General features: G+C 43.1%; 1 protein-coding gene across 1 annotated transcript in view; it reads left to right on the top strand.

Annotated features, from left to right (window-relative positions):
- Positions 1-7,993: 7,993 nt before the first annotated feature.
- LOC101531043 (aldo-keto reductase family 1 member D1) overlaps positions 7,994-19,357 on the top strand; it is a 42,097-nt gene continuing 30,733 nt past the window's right edge. The window contains exon 1 of the mRNA XM_004594376.3: positions 7,994-8,212. The gene's annotated coding sequence lies outside the window, so the exon portion shown is untranslated. The remainder of the gene's footprint in view (positions 8,213-19,357) is intronic.

The raw sequence follows: 19,357 nt of genomic DNA, 5'->3' as shown, positions 1-19,357 counted from the left end.
AACAATGCTATTCCCAGAGAAAACTATAGCTGAAACCATACTTGGCTGCTGCAGGCATCTGTGGAGTGTACTGAGGGATAGAAGCTTGCTGTCTCTCTACCTCTCTAATAACAAAGGAGCCAGAGAGCATTGGGGACTATGGTCAGGATGGAATCTATAGGGCAAAACACTGTTAGGACAGAAGCTGAACAGAGGAAGGATGCCAGCAGTAGGGCTTTGCCAAGTCCGTGGCTGAAGGCGTCCACGCATGTGCAGACACACACCGGGGAAGTTTACCAAAGAGAACAGCTGCTAAGCGACCGAACAGGAGCAAAGATACTGGGAGCCAAGCAGGAACAAAGAGAAAACAAAAGGATGGCAATCTTAAACCCACCACAGCCATAATCATAGTGTAAACCCACCAAGAACTGAAAGTAACTAAATGTTACCTACAAATACACTTCAAATACATATGTATCAATATACACATATATTAATAGCATAAGAATTAACATTCAAACAAATAGAAAAATTGGCTCAGTTGTATTATCAAAGTACAACTCATGACAAAACAGTCACAGGGTAACAGCCTGAATCATTTCATTTAGAAAAAGGACAGGAAAAGCACTTGACAAAATTCACTTTTTCATAAAGACATTTTCAGAGTAACTAATAGAATAGTGCTTCCTCCTTTCAATATTGGGCATTTACTAGAAAAACAAAACAGAAACAAACTTGTTCACAGTTGAACACTGGCACTTGTGCTGCTAGCTCACCTTTCTGAGCGAGTACCAACACAGCAGACATAAAGACCAACGGCAACAACCTCAACCCTGCCCCCTTGGACAGCCATGTCATCAGAACCAGACCAGGAACCTCAGGGCCACAAACTGGGTTTCAAACTGGGCCAACTCCGCACCTGCAGGCACATTTCCTGGGAAACCGGGAACGGGATCCAGCCCTCTCTCCTCCTCTCCCTGCCAGGGTGGTAAAGGAAGGCCTGTGTACACTGTCCAACAGACTCTGGGATCCTGAGTAAGAATTTAAAGAAACTCACTAGAAAACTGCTTATAGAGAAACAATCAAACCCAAAATAGAATATTTTAATGGTTTTCTTGTAAAGGTCAGGAATAAGGACACCCTTTCTCCTTTAGGATCTAACCCAGCTATTACTCGGTACTCTACTGGAGACCTTAGATAATGCAGGAAGGGGAGAAAAAGACAGAAATGATAAAGATGAGAAAGAGCTTCCCTCGGGCCCACACAGAGAGTCCTAAGGATGCTAGGAGCAAAACAAAACGAGCAAACACAGCTTCAAGTTATAATGTGGTGATATAATGAGATAGGACAGAGTGAAAGAGGAGCAGATAATGCATTAAAATTTTTCAACACAACTTTATTTTTTAGCTCTGTGGGGATATTGTCCCCTGAACCAGATGCCCAAGGAGCTTGAGTCTCAGACATTGTCAGCGGGCTGAGAATGCTGCAGGAAGCCGACTTCCTGCTGGGACTGCGGGCAGCCTTGCTGGTGAGGCTGACTGGGGATGTGTGAGGCGCCTCACTATCTCTTCTTTTTTTACTGCTTGTGGCACAAACACATCCGAGCACAAACAAAGTTTTGTTACATTCCTTTTCTTGTTAAAACTGTTTCTTTACCGGTATTGGTTCCTGTAATTCATGTTTGCTATACTGTTGCCTGAAGCCTGGTGATTGTTTCCCAAATCTCTTATGATCTATCTTTAGAGGGGCTTGTGTGCTATTGTTTGCTATTGTATGCTACTGTATACTATTGCAACTAGTAACTTTTAGCTGACTGCTTGCCCTGCAAAAATCTTAGTGTAAAGATTCCCAGGGAGACTCAATAAAGTACGCATTGGTTCATCTCGCCCTTACATCCCCTGTGTCCCGATTCTTCTTGGTATGGATGTCACACTCCGGTCCTGGTCCCCTCTAGAGGGACCCCTGATATAGCTGTATTTTATTGGCAAAAAGATCAGAAGGGCTGCTGAGGCTTAGAACTGGAGTTATCCTTGGATGTTTACTGGATACACAACAAAAGCAAGAAATCAGACAGTAGTCTGCACAACTTTCTGAAACTTCAAGTTCAGATACGGAATGAAACAAATGTTTTTCCTAAGTCATAATCACATACCATTATGTTTCAGTTCAGATGGAAAGCATCCCCTGATGAGTGGTGCATACTGTGGACAGTAAGAATTACAAACTTCATTTCACCTGATTTTATATAAACAGCTTCCTGTCAAAAGCCAAACTTAGCTGGCACGTTTCCTCAGTATCACCACTTCACTATCAGCAAGAAAATTTCCAAAGCCAGTGTGGTGGAGAGAAGCAAGTGCTTCACACCCAAGCTCAAGATAGAGTAGCCTTACACAATGGGACTCGAAGCCAAAATTACCAAAATATCAAAGCAGTCTAGCTAAAAATGCCACAAACTCAAGGCCAATGTAAAGGCAACAAATGCAGACCCCCAATCCCATTCCTATGTGCCGGAGTCCAGCTCTGGCCGAGGTTCGGAACTCGGGAAGGGTGCGTGGATGAGGCGTGAAGAGAGAAAGAAAGCAGATGGACCACCATGATTCCTTGATCGTAGTGGACCAAGCGAGAAAGCTGTCCGTTTTATTTATACAGAAGCAGTACAAAGTTTTTTCTTAGGGGCATTTTGACGTAGCTTCAGAGGGGCACAATTTACAACTTCTTGAGAAATGATTGAGGAAGGATTCCACATTCCTTGCTTATCTTGGCTTGCCAGTCTTCATCTGCTCTCCTCAGGTCTGGGCTGTAACCTAGGTGCCATCTGTGTCAACCAGACCCCTACCTTGAATTACGTATGAGTTAAAAGGACTGGGGCCTTGGTCTATGGGGATCGGGGTTATTGACATTAGTTGGCCATTAGGTCTGTAAGCTCACACAGTTTGTTAACCAAACAAGTAAAGCAAGGGTAAAAACGGCGGAAAGAATTGCAGTTAGCAATGAGCTAAGTTACTCTATTTAAGTTTCAACTCTACAATGGATGAGTGAGTGTTTCCAAAGACAATTCTACAAATTGTTTCAGTATTAGACAAGGCATTATCCATTCCAACGTTGCAACCAAGAGTTTCTCAGTAGACAACACATCTTATGCAGTAATACACTCCTACTACAATTCTTATTCTACAACTTATCTATCACTAAATGGGAGAAATACATCAAGAGAGAAAAAACAAAGATCTAAGACAAAAAGTTTTAAACATTACATTCCTCTACAACTGCAGGTTCTACAACTTCATAAGTGATCAAACAATAATCAAAAGTATATCTTTATGATGTTAGTAAAATCATCCTATATTTCCTCTAGCTAAAAATTTATGAAAACAACTAAAACAACTACATTTTCTATATTCTAAAGAATTGCAAGGACAGGCTAACCTTTAAGACCACAGTAACTATATTTTTTGCCTTAGCAGGATAGCCTTCAGGGTTACAGTAGCTATATTCTTCGTCATAGCAGGATGGCCTTTAGGGTCACAGTAACTATATTCTTTGTCATAGCAGGATGTCCTTTAGGGTCACAGTAACAGGATAACTTTTAGGGTCCCTCTTATCAAGCCATTTCCTAGAAAGCATGCTAAATATCTGGGCCAGATTTTATGGCAATGGGTAAACAGCACAGACTTAATTATACTCCTGTGTGTAGTTAAAGGCCCACTCACCAGGACATCCTCAGTAACATTAACTCTTAAGCTCACGTTGGTTGTAAAAGCCATCTCACAGGGGCAGACAATGCCTCAATAGATTACAAAATTCTTAGTGGGGTGGTTGAGTGCCCATGCGAAGGGGGGTGAAAACTGCGTCAAGGTGGTCAGAGATGAATCCACTGAGCCTTGCTAAGCAGCTGGTAGCTCCCCGGGCCCTGCCAGTCAGGGAGCTGTTCTCTTCACACCTTCGTGTTATTCACACCTACTGCAAGGACCCCATCACCTATACACTGCATGGATAACTGCATTAAATAGACACTGATTCTTGAGAAAGACCTATATATGTGAAATCATACAGAGGGAGTCAGGTGCATTTACTGCATACAGACACATGTAGACACAAAAAGCGGACCCAGTGTGATGGCTCATAGGCTAGATTTGCCTTGTGTGTGCTGGGATCCCATATGGGCACTGGCTTATATCCCGGCTGCTCCACTTCCCATCCAGCTCCCTGCTTGTGGCCTGGATAGGCAGTGGAGGACATCTCAAGGTCTTGGGACCCTGTTCCCTTGTAGCCACTTGGGGAGTGAACCATCAGAGAGAAGATCTCTCTCTGACACTCCTTCTCTTTTAAGAGTGAATCTTTTTCCTTAAAAAAAAAAAGGACCATGACAAAAATCTAGGAACAGATAGAGATGGCCTCTATGGGCGAGGCATGATTTGAATGTTCAAATAGAAATTTCTATTAAAATTATCTACAGCAGCAGATGTTTGGTGCAGCAGATAAGATATCACTTGGGAAACCTACTTTCCCTATAGGAACAATGGGCTTCCTGGCTACACCCATAATTCCAGCTTACGATGCATACCCTGGGGCTAGTGAGGATGACTCATGCGGTTGGGTGGCAGGGCCACCCATGTAGGAAACTGGGACTGAGTTCACTGCTGTAGGCTTCAGTCCGGCCCATTCCAACTTGGTGAGTGCAGGCTGAAGCCAGCATGCTTGTGTATGTGGTGTCCCACTGACACTTAGATATCTGTGACTGCAGATTAAACTCTTCCAGTTCTACACACTGCACTCATGTATGTAATGACCTGTACTGATTGTCAAGATCCTATAACTGATCCAATCACTCTCCCTCACTGTGCTGCTCTCCACCCTGCATTCTTGGACCAGAAGTATCCCATTGAGCTTTCAAAAAGTTAAAGAATCTTATACATTGTGTTGCTCTGTGGTGGCAGCCATGTGCCACACAGGGACCACAAGGCACATGTGACACATGGGCCACATGGCATGTGCGAAACATGGCAAGTGTGAAGGCAGAAGTAAATGTTCGTTGTACTGATTCGTATTCACACATCACACAGGCTATTGCCCTGGAACCGGCTGTAGGGCTCTCACCTCAGGAGGAAGCCTAGGAAGTGTCTCTCTTTTCTATCACACTATGTGCTTATTTCCTTGAACACAACCAGACTTACAGTGCCTGAACCATCCAGTTAGAAACCTGCACTTCTCATAGAGGAATTCACCCCTTCCTAGCTCTGTGGCATCCCTGAGCCCACCCTCTGGCGAAGCTGCAGGGGAAACCTTCTCTCTCACTGCAGTGTGCCACCTTGCTCTGGATGGGCCATGACTTTGTGGCTGCACTGAGTTTCCCCCACACGGCTCTTCCTGAAGGCTTGGACCCAGTTACGCTGTCTGTGAAAGCTGAGCTTTCTTCAGAGCATGTCAGCAGCAGGTTGGGAGAGGGACAAGAGGAGCAGGAGTTAAACACACAGCTGAACTGCATATGAACTCTTCCCTGCCTTCAAATGGAAGTCCCTTTCTCAGGAACTCCCCCTCACTCCACGCTGATCACACAACTGCTCCTGGGCCCCTGGCTCCTGGCTTCAGATTGGCTCAATTCCAGCTGTTGTCGCCATTTGCAGAGTGAATCAGCAGATGCAAAATCTCTGTCTCTCCTTCTCACTATTAATTTGCTTTCAAACAAAAATATGTAAATGTTTAAAGAAAATTGATTGTTTCTATCACTACACATTATGCCAGGTAAAAAGCAACTGCAAAGCATAAAACTGGATTACGTCAAGCCCCCGTGCACAATGACGTGTGCGGCCTCTCATCTCCATGCAACCACAGGGAATGTGCAAGACAGAGAAAGTACCAGAGATGATCTCTAGTCCCAATCAGAATCATCCCAGTGCTGGCCTTGCATCGTGCTGACCTGATGTCCCCGCAGACAGCGGCGCTTCTGTGGATGCAGCAAAGCTAAGCACTCTAGAAGCTGAGCTGCTATGTGCACAGTTTTCCCAGGTGACAGGAGTGCCCTAACTCATGAAGCGTTTGCAAGCAGGAAGCACAGTGAGTGTGGCAGAGAAGAGCAGAGAGCAGTTTCTGGAGGGCAGGGCTGTGGGAACATACCAAATGTCCCAGAAACATGTGGAAATTAGGTCCAACAGCAGAGGAGAGAGGATGGAATCCAGAGTATAACAAACCTGGAGAGAAGAGACAGCCAGAGGGGGCAGAACTCACAGCCCGAGGTTCTCACAGACTTACTCTAATGTGTCTCCCTAAATCATTCCAAACACAGACTCATTAACAGTGCACACACGGGGTACATACACATGAGCATGCATACGCACACTTCCACACACAATCTCTTCAAAGAAAAAAACAATATCTGATGGCAACAGCAGTTAAGCACCAATGAGTAGCAGAATTGAAGGCCCCCTCCACACAGCCAAGGCTGCTTCTCTTCTGAAGCCTGCAGCAGCTCCTAAGGCTGCGCCAGACAGAACCTTGGGTGAGCAGTTAATGTGGGAGGGTCAGGATAACCAGACAGCTGAAGGAGACCTGCCTGCTCAGGGCTAGCCTGCACACCATCACAGACCAAAGAGGCCAAAGAGAGGCCCAGGTGCCTGCTGGTCTGTCAAGTGCAGAACACAGCACATTTTACTGCTGCGACCTGGCCCCCCACACTGGCACAGGTGAGCACCCACAAGGATCCACTTAGCTATGGCTTCAGCCCATGGGGGAAAGAAGATGAGCTTTCCCCACTGAAAACTTGTGGTCTCCACTCATGCTTATCCCAGGTGACGGAGTGCCCATAGTCAGTGGTCAAACCATCACAGATTTGCATCCCAGCACCACATCTGCCTGCCTAGACACTGGTGTCACTGCTGTAGTGACCATCCCAAGTCTCCATGGCCAACACTCTGCTCCCATTTGTGGTACACAAATCGGCAGCTCCACTGCCCCGAGTGTCCCCAAATCCCAGATCTTGGCACCACCACAGCTCACGTGATCCTGAACTCCACACCACGGTGGCCTTGCAGGCTCACTGCCCAGCTAGATATCCTGTGATCCACGCCTCAGTTCCCGCTGGCCCCCAGGTCACTTCCCATGTCCTCTGACCCGCAGTCGCCTCTGATCCCTGCTTGGCCTCTGCCGCAGCCTCTGACCTACCTCACCTCAATCTTGCCTGTCACGTGGCATCTCGCCTTGTCTGCCCACCTCCTACATCTTCCTGGCCACCATGTTACTACTGCCAGTCCATCCCTCCCGGCCTGCCACCTCGTGTGCCATCCATTCCTGTCTCCTGGGCCCGCCAGAGAGGGTCACTTCCTGTTTGTTGGGCTTACCACGTCCTCTCTCGTTCTCCAAAAGCGATATTTAACACAGCTGCTCTTCAGTCCATGTTCATGCTGCTGAGGCTGATGGCAGCCGTGCACCACACACAGCGGCCTCACCTCGGGGAGGAGACCTCCTCCCGCTGGGCATGGGTCCCTCTCAGCGAGAGCGCCCAGCACAGGCTCTGAAGACACAACCTTGCGTCCCTGGGATCGTGGATTCAGGCCTCCAGGATCTCTCCTCCGTCCCGAGGCCCTGTCCTACAGCACACGGCTTTCCCGAGTCGGCCAGCGGCCGTGGACGAGGTCCCGAGCACCAGAGAAGCCCCAGGCCCGTTCGGGGCCTGCACAGCGGCCTCAGCCTGTGGGGAAGGCCGCGTGGACGGAGCCCCGCCCCTGCCCTGCGTTGGCTGACCCCGACGCCCACGCTGACGCTGACCCCGACGCTGACGCAGATGCGTCCTTCCGCCCACGCTGGACGCCCCCTCCTCACCTTGGCCGTGTAATTCTCCGTTTCCCGAAGGCGGCAGGAGTTCATGCTCATGGTGTTCTCTCTTAGTGGTCCCAGGGCACCGCTGACGCCCCCTCGCACTCTGACTTTAGGCCGCAGAGGGCACCGGTGGCCACGAGCCCTTGAGGCCCGTCGCTTGAAGACTCTGGCGTAAGGGAATGAAAAGCCCCGCGGCGGGGCCCAGGCAGGAAGGCGGCCTTGAAGGATGGCTCCAAGTACCAGCAGCTCCAGACCGTAATCATGCCCATCTCAGAACTGGTGCTGAGCCGGAAGAAGCCTCTGGGTGCAGTGCCCACAGTGCCCAGCGGAGTCCCGGGAAGAAGAGGACCATGGTGAAGGAGCCTGGGAGGAGCTGGCGAAGTCCGGTGCGTTTGCGGAGGCCGGCACCTGCAGACACCAGGTAGCACAGCCTTTGTTGCCCTGTCCAAGGAATGGGTTTTAGAATAGCGTGTGTTTACTTGGGTGATATAAAAACGCTGCCATCACTTTTCCAGTCTCTTAAAGAAACAGAGCATTTCTTTCTGTGAGTGGACCTGTGAGTGTCCTTCAACTCAGTAGCTCACAATAATTGATGATACTTTGATCTCAGCTTGCAAGAACCGAACCTGTGTGTATGGTCCTTGCTGCCTTCCAGGGCTGCGCAGTCGGAGGAGGCACAGGGGCACCGGGTGCTGCTGTCTGGGCCTAGAGAAGGTGCACAGAGGGTCCGTGCCTGTGGCAGCCAGGAAATCGTTAGTTCGCTTACCTGTTTGCTGAAAGGTTGGTGGTTCAAAGCTTGCTGGGGACTCCGGGTTTTAAGATATCTCCGCATTTTGAATTTGGAGTGCGCATTGTGTCGTAATCTGCCTCTCTCTTTAGCTTCATTGCTCTGTTTTAAATCACAGGTGGGAAAACCCTTGGAATTCATGTTAACAAAATAAAATAATGAATTTTGCCCTATTAGGGTCAAAACAAATATTGTGCTTCCATGTGAGTTGGAAGATTATGTTTTCTAGTCCTGTGAAAAATCGCAGTTGACATTTATATGGCAATTGCCATGAGTCTATAAATCCCTTGAGTAAATATGGAATTTTTATAATATTAATTGTTTCGGTTAATTCACATAGCAAGTTTTTTGTTTTCATGTGGCTTTTCATTTTTCCAGTAGTGGCTTGTAATTTTCACTGTAGAAATACTTTTTATCCTTGCTTTCATTTATTACGTAGTTTTTTTGTAGCTTTTGTGGGTGGAATTATGTAATTTCTCACCAAATGTATCATTTGGTAGTAAGCAAGCATTTTGCCTGTTGATTTTTTGTGATGTGCCTCCCTTGAAGTTGTTTGTTGTTTATTTGTCTCTTGGAAGAATCTTGAGGTTTCAATAGCTCACCTTCCTGCCTTCAGGTCCTCCTGGTCTCTGGTTTGGGTGTGCAGTGTTGCTGGATGACTGAATTGTCGGGTCCTCCTGGTCTTCAGCTTTGGTGTGCAGTGTTGGTAGGTGACTGTGAACTGTCAGGTCCTCCTGGTCTCCGGCTTTGATGTGCAGTGTTGGTGGGTGACTGTGAACTGTCGGGTCCTCCTGGTCTCCGGCTTTGGTGTGTGGTGTTGGTGGGTGTCTGTGATCCCTAAGGTCCTCCCGGTCTCCGGTTTTGGTGTGCATTGTTGCTGGGTGACTGTGAACTCTCAGGTCCTCCTGGTCTCTGGCTTTGGTGTGCTGTGGCTGGGTGACTGTGATGCTTACTGATTGCAGTTTGCACAGTGTTCCGGTATTTCAGCAGTTTCTGCTGTCCTTACTTCACACTTCAAGTCTGCCTGCACTGCCTTCAGAGGCTGCTGTAAATCAGTTAACTGATCCACCGGCTGAACTCCAGAGATGCTCCCAGTGTCTGCAGGGGAAGGCACCTGCAGGGAGCTGGTTGACTGTTGGAGTTCAGGTTGGTGCAAGTCAACATGTGTATTAACCCAGGGTGTCACCAACACTGTGGTTGTGGGGAATCGCATCCTGTCTTTAAAAATTTTTACAGAATTTGCTGTTTTTTCTAGGTTTACAGATAAACAGAGCAGATAGTATACAGGGCTGCAACATATCCCTTGGCCTCCCCAACAGTCCTCTGTAATTAGTGTTTTGAATTAGCATTGTATATTTTTTATTATTGATGACGCACTATTGATATATTATTATCAATCTCCATAGTTTGTATTAGGATTAATTCATTATGTAGGGTAGTTCTGTCCCCAATTCAACATTTAGCAGGATGGTTTCACCATTAAAAGAATGCCTGTGCTTTACCCTTTCACATTTTCTGAGCCCCTTCAGCCTAAATACATTGGTGTTTTTACATTGGTATTTTACTATATAGTTTTGTCTTTTCTAGAGTGTTCTATAACTGGCATCCCATGGCATGAATATTTTTCAGAGATTTCTAGCATCAGGTGTTCAAGTTTCGCAAAGTCTTTTTTCATGACTCAGAAGCTCACTTCTTTTTTTTTTCTCTGAAAATTGCTCCCTGGTTTTAGATGCACCACAGTTTGTCTCTTCACTTAGTGAGGAGAATCTTAGTTACTTCCAATTCTTGACTGTTATGAACAAAGTTGCTGTAAACACTTATGGGCATATTTTCAAGGGAATACAAAATTTTCTATTTGCATAAGCCTAGGACAGAGATGGTTTAATTATATACAACCATGTTTAGCTTCGAAAGCAGCAATGACAGAAAGTTCTGCTTCTTTGACAGCATCTGACCTGATCAGTGTTTGTGGGATTAAGTCTGAGATTCAAAAACTACCATTATACCATCAGCTTCTATGAGAGATCAGCTTTTCTGTGTTCCACAAGTATGTAAGATTATATAATATTTATCTTTCTGGGTTTGATTTGTTTAACTTAATATGATAATCACCAACCTTAGACTCATATTATTGAAGTAACAAGACCTTTGCTACGGTGAACATTTGTATTGTTGTAGCTAATTAGTTAGACAAATTCATCATTGGTTTAGAATCAGTGTCAGCAGCTCACGCAGGAAATGAGCCTCACTGACAAGAAGGAGGGCATTTGTGTGTTTACTTGCATCCTTTACTTGGGTTGGCAGGGGCCACATTTTGCGAAACAGAGCCATAACCACTGTTAAGGGATGGTTTTGTTCTAAGGCAGACTCCCCTTACTATATGAAGCTATGCCACAAGAAACAAAAAATTAATTACTAGCCTCCAGAGTAGCTATTCCAAAATCAAATTCTGCTGACAATAACAGCAACCATGTACAACAACTTAGGAGTATAATAGTATTAAGAATATCGTTTAGCAATTGAATACTCTATTATGAATATTGTTGTAGTATCTCCAAAGCTTGTTTCAGTTCTAGAGTTTTTGTCTTAATTATCCAGAGGCTGGATAGCCCCTATAAAGTACATTTCAACAAATTTATTTTTCAATTCTTAATATATCATAGCAATTGTGCTAGTCCCTGGGAATGCAGAATTTTCCAGATCATGTGCCTTAGCTTGAAGAATTCACTGTCTAGAGGAAGACACTTTCATAAATGGACCATTCTATTGTAATCCTTACTAAATACAATAATGTTTCCTTCTTAGTCTATACTGTTGTAGACTTCAGTAGAGTTTATGATAAAAGTCTTTGAACCTGCATTTGTTCAGCTGCCTGACACTTGACCCCAACATCCGGGAACAGATTCAGCTTTACCCTGCATCAGGGGCATGTTTACGTGGCAAACAATATGTAAAGCCAAAACAATGAGAAAAAGTATTTCCTCAAACAGGACACAGGGAGACCAGCAACAGCTAGCAGTACAAACACCAGATAATTCCATCATTTTAACAAAAATCATGAGGTTGAAGAAAGTAGGAAGGAGGAAAGATAGAATTGAAATCAGTCATTTGAGTAATTTTGAGTGATTGTTCATGTTAAAATTAATAATTATAGAATTCTGGGGGGCCCAGCAGCGTGGCCTAGTGGCTAACATCCTTGCCTTGAGCGCGCCAGGGTCCCATATGGGCGCTGGTTCTAATCCTGGCAGCTCCACTTCCCTTCCAGCTCCTTGCTTGTGGCCTGAGAAAGCAGTCAAGGACGGCCCAAAGCTTTGGGACCCTGCGCCCATCTGGGAGACCCGGAAGAGGTTCCTGGTTCCTGGCTCCGGATAGGCACAGCACCGGCCATTGCGCTCACTTGGGGAGTGAATCAGTGGACAGAAGATCTTCCTCTCTGTCTCTCCTCCTCTCTGTATATCTGACTTTGTAATAAAAAATAAATCTTTAAAAAAATTGATAATTATAGAATTCTGGGGATACTGAAATATGTCTAAAATGAAAATATGTGACATCGTTGGTATACAAATCCAGAAAGTGGCACACAGAGTTAACCCTCTGGGGGGAGATTATTAAATCCACCCTAGATTTTCAACATCACTGATGAGCTCTGTCCCTATTGGTGAGGTCTAGCTTATGTGGGATTTCATTCAAACACAGTTCTAATTGATGTATTTTTCCAACAGTCTTCTTTACTCACAATTATGGCTTTGAGATGCCTCTGAGTTGTTGGAAATATAAGCAGGCTGTTCCTTTGTGAGGCTGAGAAGTGCCCTCCTGTTTGAGTATGCAGCAACTTTTTTGAATTAAAAATAAGAATATTTTTACTATGATGCTTCTAAGACTGAATGACACATTAACACTTTCATGTGATAAAGAATCCAATTGACCCACATTGTGGCAGGAGACAGATACAAGCCCTCAGAGCTGGGGCCAAATGTCTACTAAAGACACTACCATTCACCAGAGAGGAATTTCCATGGATTCCAGCATCTGCGTTGTGGTTTCCAATTAGTTCTACCATGATTTTCCCAGAATCCTTCATTCTAACACCAGCCAGCCTAGCCTTTCCAGTCCTGACTTCTTCAACATCTCGGTCAATGGCTTTGTTTTACTCACCCAGCTACCTGTGGAATCCCTACCGTCCTTAGAGGTCATCGTGGTTGGACTGAGAGCACATTACATCAAAAGCAGGCAGCTTTTGTACATTGGCACATCGCACTTGGACAGAAACCTGAAAAGGTCAGGGAATGTGTATTTCCACTCTAGTTGCTACATAATTCCCTAAAGAGCAAATGAAGCCCTTTGTTCATTTTACAGATATGGACTAATTCTGTGTGCCACGTACAAGTGGTCGGTATTTACACCCAACATATCCTGTTCACAACGGGAGGTCAGGGGATGAAAGCTGGAATCGGATCTCTATCCTGGTTCAGGTTTTTCCCACCTCTTCCTGCCTTCAAATGCTGCCTCCATTTTCCACTGTTTTATACTTTTGGGTATTAACCCATGAATCATGAGTTATAAGGGGGAGATAAAAAAATGCTAGCAAAAAAGGTATAAGAGAAGATAGGGAAAAACAATCCTGTGAGGAATTATGGCATAGTGGCTAAAGCCATTGCCTGCAGCACTGTTTCATGTTCTAGTTGCTCCACATTCCATCCTGCTTCTTACTGATGGCTTGGGAAAAACAGCAGAAAATGGCCCAAGTCTTGGGACATTGCCACTCATTTGGGAGACCTGGATAATGACTGTGACTTCTAGTTCCTAATATACTGTATAAGAACTATAGTTTTCTTCTTTGAACATTATTATTAATACAGTGCATATTAATGAATTTTGACAGAATGAAAAATGTATGCCTGTTTAAGAATGATGAACATTTTTGAGAGAATATTTTAATTAGACTTATGGCTTTTAATTGAAGAGTTTTCTTTTAATTGAAAAGGAGGATGTAGGTAGAGAAGGAGAGACAGAATTTCCATCTACTGGTTCACTGCTCAAGTGGCCGCAATGGCCCAAAGGCTGAGCCGACCTGAAGTCAGGAATCAGGAACTTCTTCCAGGTCTACCACACAGCTGCCGGGTTCCAAGGCTTTGAGTCATCCTATACTGCTTTCCCAGATCAGCAGGAAGAAGTCAGTTCAGAAGCAAAGTAGCTGGGGCACGAATAGGCACACATACGAGATCCTGGCACACGCAAGGTGAGGATTTAGACGTTGAGCCATTACGCCAGGCCCCTATGACTTTTAATTAACAGGACGAAAGACAAATAATATTTGTGATACAGTTTAGGAATACATATTTACAATTTATTATACACAAAAATCAGTAATAAAATACACTAAATGTATACCAATTTAATTGAAAGTCTTCAACGTGAACACATTCAACACAGTGCTTAAGAAACAATCTCTTTTGGGTTGACGGCAACACTTTTGGCAAATAAATTCTAGTCAGTTCACCTGAAATCTCAAACAGGTTGTTTCAAAGAGAAGTTATTCTGAAGTGAGCATTTTTGGTTTCGTTTCATCCATCAAGTCAAGGGGAATGGGTTTGTAGTGACAAAGAGCAAATACTAAACCCAAGGGACTGAGTGTTTACTCCTGAAGGGTTAAAGGTCTTCCATCTGTTCTGGGAGGCCGGACACTGGACAGGATTCCTTCACAGAAACAATCCAAGCTGTCTAGCACCCACTCCCAAGGAAAAAGCTCCTGGGAAGTTTCCCTCAATTTATTTGTTATGACAGAAAAACCTGCCATACATTCATTTAGTCTTTGTTTCCAAAGAACTTCATATTCTTGTTTAAAATTATCTCTTTCATCAGTATTTTCATCCAATTCTGTTAGCTATTGCAAGTATGATTCTTCCTTCTTTTTGTGTTTCAATGTCAGGAAGGTTTGGTTTCATTTCATGAGATTTGGTTTCCAAAAGTGTAATCTGATTTGCTGTGACGTCTGCACTTCTGTGTCAAGATCTGCTGGGCTTAAGACAGAAACTTCTTCAACAGGATTATCTTCATTGTGATGCAACAATGTTTTTGAAATCTTTTTTTGCCAGTATTTTACTTTAGAAATATGCTCAGCCATGTGGCCATATCTGCTTCAGCTTCATCCTGACACTAAGTGAATCTTAGTAGAGCGTGTTCATTTTTTCCAGTGCACGTTTAGTTCTTGAGGTAGATTGTGATGTCCTTGCTGGATCTCAGGAAAGGACTCCTCTACAGCATTTGTGCTTTTTGCAACCTCTGTTGCCTTATCCTCGAGACTTTTTAGCTCTGCTGGTAAATCTACTTCTTTCTCACTATCTTTTATTTCTCCATTTGAGTGACAGATTTTTTTGCTTTCTTAAGATTTCTGTCAGGAATCTTGATTACCTCCTGGGCTATCAGAACAGCAGAAGCACATTCATTCAATCGCTTATGTACTTTACCCCATTTGTCTTTGGGGAATTTGAGTTTATGGTTATTGATTTTTATAGTGATATTGCTTAATTGTGAACCTCAGCTCTTACAGTATCAGCTCTCCGTGACAAATCATCATATTCTGTTGTGAAAGTTCTAACATTTTCTTCTAGCAATTTTGGATTTTTCAGTGTAGTTTATACTTATTTGTATGGTACATATCAGGACAGATTTTAAAAAAGAGAGGGTCAGATTAAGAGAAAAGAGAGAGTACTTCCAAATACACATTCACTCCCAAAATACTTGAAATGGTCAGGCCGGTGGGGTCTTTATTGGGAGTCAAAGTGAAGCGTAGGTCTGTCCTGAAGGAGGTAAAAACCCACATCCTTGATCATCGTGCTGCCTCCTGGGGTCTGCATTAGAAAGAATCTGGGTTAGGAGTCAGAGCTGGGAACCAGAATCAGGTGGTTGCTGTTTCAAGTGGGGTCCCAAACACTAGGCTCTAGGTCTGCACCAGAACATACTTTTGAATGTTATGTTAGAGTCTTCCTGCTTACAGTATAGTGAAACTTCAATGGAATTTGCAACTGAAATCAACTAAAGTATTGTATTTTTGTCATGTTTTTCTAGCAATGTTTGCTTAATTGCAAATAGTTTAGGAAAAAGGGAAATGTAATACAAATGTAATACACAATCAGAACTTTTAGAAAATCGTTGCAATGAAAGTGTTAGAACATATAGTTTGCAGAAAAATCAAATCCATTTTATTAAATACTTATATCAACAACATGTCCAAAATGGAAGTGGATGGCTTTAGACAACTGAAAATAGATGGACAAATATTGATAGCATTTTTGTTCTTTCAAATAATGGAAACTGGGAATCACGGCTAGTGTCACTCAGGCTGTCTCCTGATTAGGAACAGATGATTCTTGAGCAGAAAGTACCTAAGAATACAGGATCTGCCTTACAGCACCTGCTAGTATCCCATATGGTCACTGCTCTAAATCCTGGCTACAACAGTTGTAATCCAGCTCCCTGCTGATGTGCCTAGGAAAGCAACATAAGATGCGCCGCCTTGGGCCCTTCAACCTCCATGAGAAGAAGCTGGCTCTTTGCTTTGGCCTGGTCCAACCCTGACTATTATGACCAGTTAGGAAGTGAACTAGTAGTTGGAAGAGGTCTCTCCTTCTGTCTCTGTAACTCTGCCTTTCAAATAAATAAAATGAATCTTAAAAAACCTGCTTTATGAGTATGTTATGCTTTCTATGTCATGTTTTGTTTGGTCTACTGAGACTAAACATGTTTTGTTTGGTCTACTGATGGAGAGAGAAATGTCAAAAGTCTCCCACTGCCTGTATGTTCTACTTTACTTTGGTCATGTGGTGTTTCTCCTGTAGGAAATTTGAATTATCCATAACCCATTGATATCAAGAACTTGTATTACCACTATAAGTGATGTTATTTAGCCTTGTGAGATGTCCTTGTGAACCTTTCTCTGGCTTACTAACCAATGTTAAAGTTTAGCAGTCACTTTTGAAATTACTTTTTCTAATCTTTCCTGGATCATCATTGTCTCTTTTTATTTTTTTACTTTATTTTTAAAATATTTTTTCCAAAAAACAAAACCAAACACATTTATATTGAGACAAAGAACATGATATATTAAAATAAATACCATCCAGTTGTAGAAATGACACACAGTGAGCTTAGATACAGGTACTGCACGTGTAAGCCCTGGCAAACTCCAGGGAGGCTGTATACCCAGGCACTGCCCTTACTGCCACATATGATCTGACCCCAGATTGGCACAACCCCCTATAGCCACAGCTCTGGGGAATTGAGCCCCAGGTTGGGGAGAAGGCAGTGCCAGGCTGTGATGTGCTGGGTCAGCTCAAGCTCGCTGCCTCTCGGTACCCAGCTGCCTTTGCCTTCAGTCCATCCGCTGGGTTATCCTGAGCATCTTGGCCAAGCTCGGTGTCCATCAGTGCAGCTCTGAGACCCTTCTTCAGGGGGTCAGGTCAGCACAGCTTGTTTCTTTGGCTCAGAGGCAGCAATGGCAGGGAAAGGGATCATCCCTACTTCTTTCCTCGGTTACTTTGAGGCAGAAGCAGGTATGACCCTGCTGGGCTGGTTGACTTCCTTTGGGTAAAAGGAAAGAGAACTTCCTGCCAGACATGTTCTAGAACCGGTTCAAAAGCTTCAGACTCATTAGAGTGAGGTAATATTGTTGATTTATTTCTCAAATTTTGTTTTCAAAAAAGTTTTTATTTATGTAAGTTCGTGTTTAGGAATTGTGAGACCGTGCACTGCCTTTAAAATAGTTTTTCACTGTAGGTTTGTTTTCCCTATGTTACAGTTGAGACAGAGATTACAGAATGTACTTTTGAGAAATCAAAAAAAAAAAAGGGTAAGTTAGCGAGAAGTTCTAGTTTTCTTTTCTACTAGCTTTCTATCTGGAGGAAATAGTGTTAGTGACTTTGTGAAATATGATAATTAATATAGGTGATTGACTATCCGAGGTACCGTATGTACAGAAATATGTAAATATATGGGCCAAAAATATATTATTTATCAAGGAAATGGTTGCAAAAGGTTAGGATAATCAATCCAATAAAATTTGTTATTTAATATACTTATAAAATTACACATTAAGACTAAAATTAGTAATTTACATTTGCCATCTTTTGGTGTGAATGTGTATATGTATATGTTAATATGCTTTATACAATTTATTTCATATACATTTAGTTATTTAACTTAATATACTTTATATTTAATTTTTATTTATTTTTATATACTTTAAATTGGTAAGAACAAATACTACACTTGATCTTAGATCAAAGACCAAGAAGCAATGAATTAATATACTTCAAATTTAAATTTTACTTAATTTATATTTACTTAATTTAATTCACTTATAATATGCCATATGAAGACTAAAGTTACTTTCATTTATCATCTATTTGTGTTTTTGTGTATATATACACTTTCTTAGGTTTTATATATATGCATGGTTTTTATATATGTGAAGAATATAAGAATTATATATATAAATATATAAAGTATATATATAAATAAAAGAAATAGGTTATATATCTAAATACAACCTACGCAGTATTAAAATCTGCTAGCAATCATCAGTTGTGATCCAAATTGTTATATCACTTGGAAATCAAAAGAACTGACTTGGAATGTGAGTTTTTATTTTTCTATAAGGTGTGCCAGGTGTTCTGCATCACTGTGGTGCTTTTTAATCGTCACAATTGACTGATAGCCTTCTTTACTTTAGGCATGCTCTTCAGTCATTTTACCCCAAATTGCTTTAAAGAGGGAAAACTCTCAGCTAATTATTGTTTCTTATTATGTTGTGCTTTTCAAACATTGCCTGGACAGGCAGAACACTGGTAACCATTGCTTAGCTCTAGAAGCCAGGAGCCTGGAATTCTTTCTGGGATCCCTCTTCTGGTACAGGAAGCCAAGGATGTGGCCATTTTCTGCTGCTTTCTCAAGGAGAAAATTACCAGGAGGCTAGACTGGAAGTGGAGTAGCTGGGAATTGAACCAGCACTCATTTGGAATGACAATATCGCAGGCAGTGGCTTAACTAGCTTTACCACAAAACTGGTACTCTCATCTGAAAATGGTTAATGTTGCCATTTCATAAATTCAGAAAAACCAAACATTGTGGTGATAACAGTGATTTGCAACTGTTAGAAGACATCTTTGATTCTGGGCCAAGACAGCAAAAATTTCCTGATCTTTTGGCAAAAGTGAACCTCCTGGCAATCCTGCCAGTTCCTGGGTCAGTTTATTGCTGGTGTTCAACTGACACTTATTTAAGAGATAAGTTAGCTGGACCTGATTACCTGGCAGAAGAGATCTAAGAATCCTCCTGGGACATGCAGACTTGAGTTCTGGCCTAAACACATTGAACCTGGTGTCTCTGTGTGTTCTGGGTCAGCACTGGGAGTGTGGTGAGCCCATCATCTCTGTGACCTCCAGAGCCCTTCTGAACTCTCTGTCTGTACTTCTCTATCTGCCTCCACATCAAAGTGTTCCTTCACTGCTCTCAGGAGTCTGGTGAGTCCTTGAAATACCCCACTTGTTCAGTCTTCTACTTTTACATCAATAATGTCCTCTGTGATTGAACCATCACTGGCTTTCTGCAAGCTGGAATACCAGGAATCACTGAGATCCATTAAAAAATTTTAAAATGTTGAGGTTTCACAGTCTTCGTATTTTCATTAATTTGGACCTGTTTTGCAAATTTTTCTTTTTGCCAAATTCAGTATGAAGGGGAGAGGAAACTTGATAACTCAAAGCAGAAAGACTCTTTCCC

This window comes from Ochotona princeps, chromosome 25 (genome assembly GCF_030435755.1).
Source record: "Ochotona princeps isolate mOchPri1 chromosome 25, mOchPri1.hap1, whole genome shotgun sequence".
In the NCBI taxonomy this organism is placed as follows: Eukaryota; Metazoa; Chordata; class Mammalia; order Lagomorpha; family Ochotonidae; genus Ochotona; species Ochotona princeps.
Note: the sequence above shows the minus strand (reverse complement) of the source record. Positions and strands in the feature narration are given on the sequence as shown.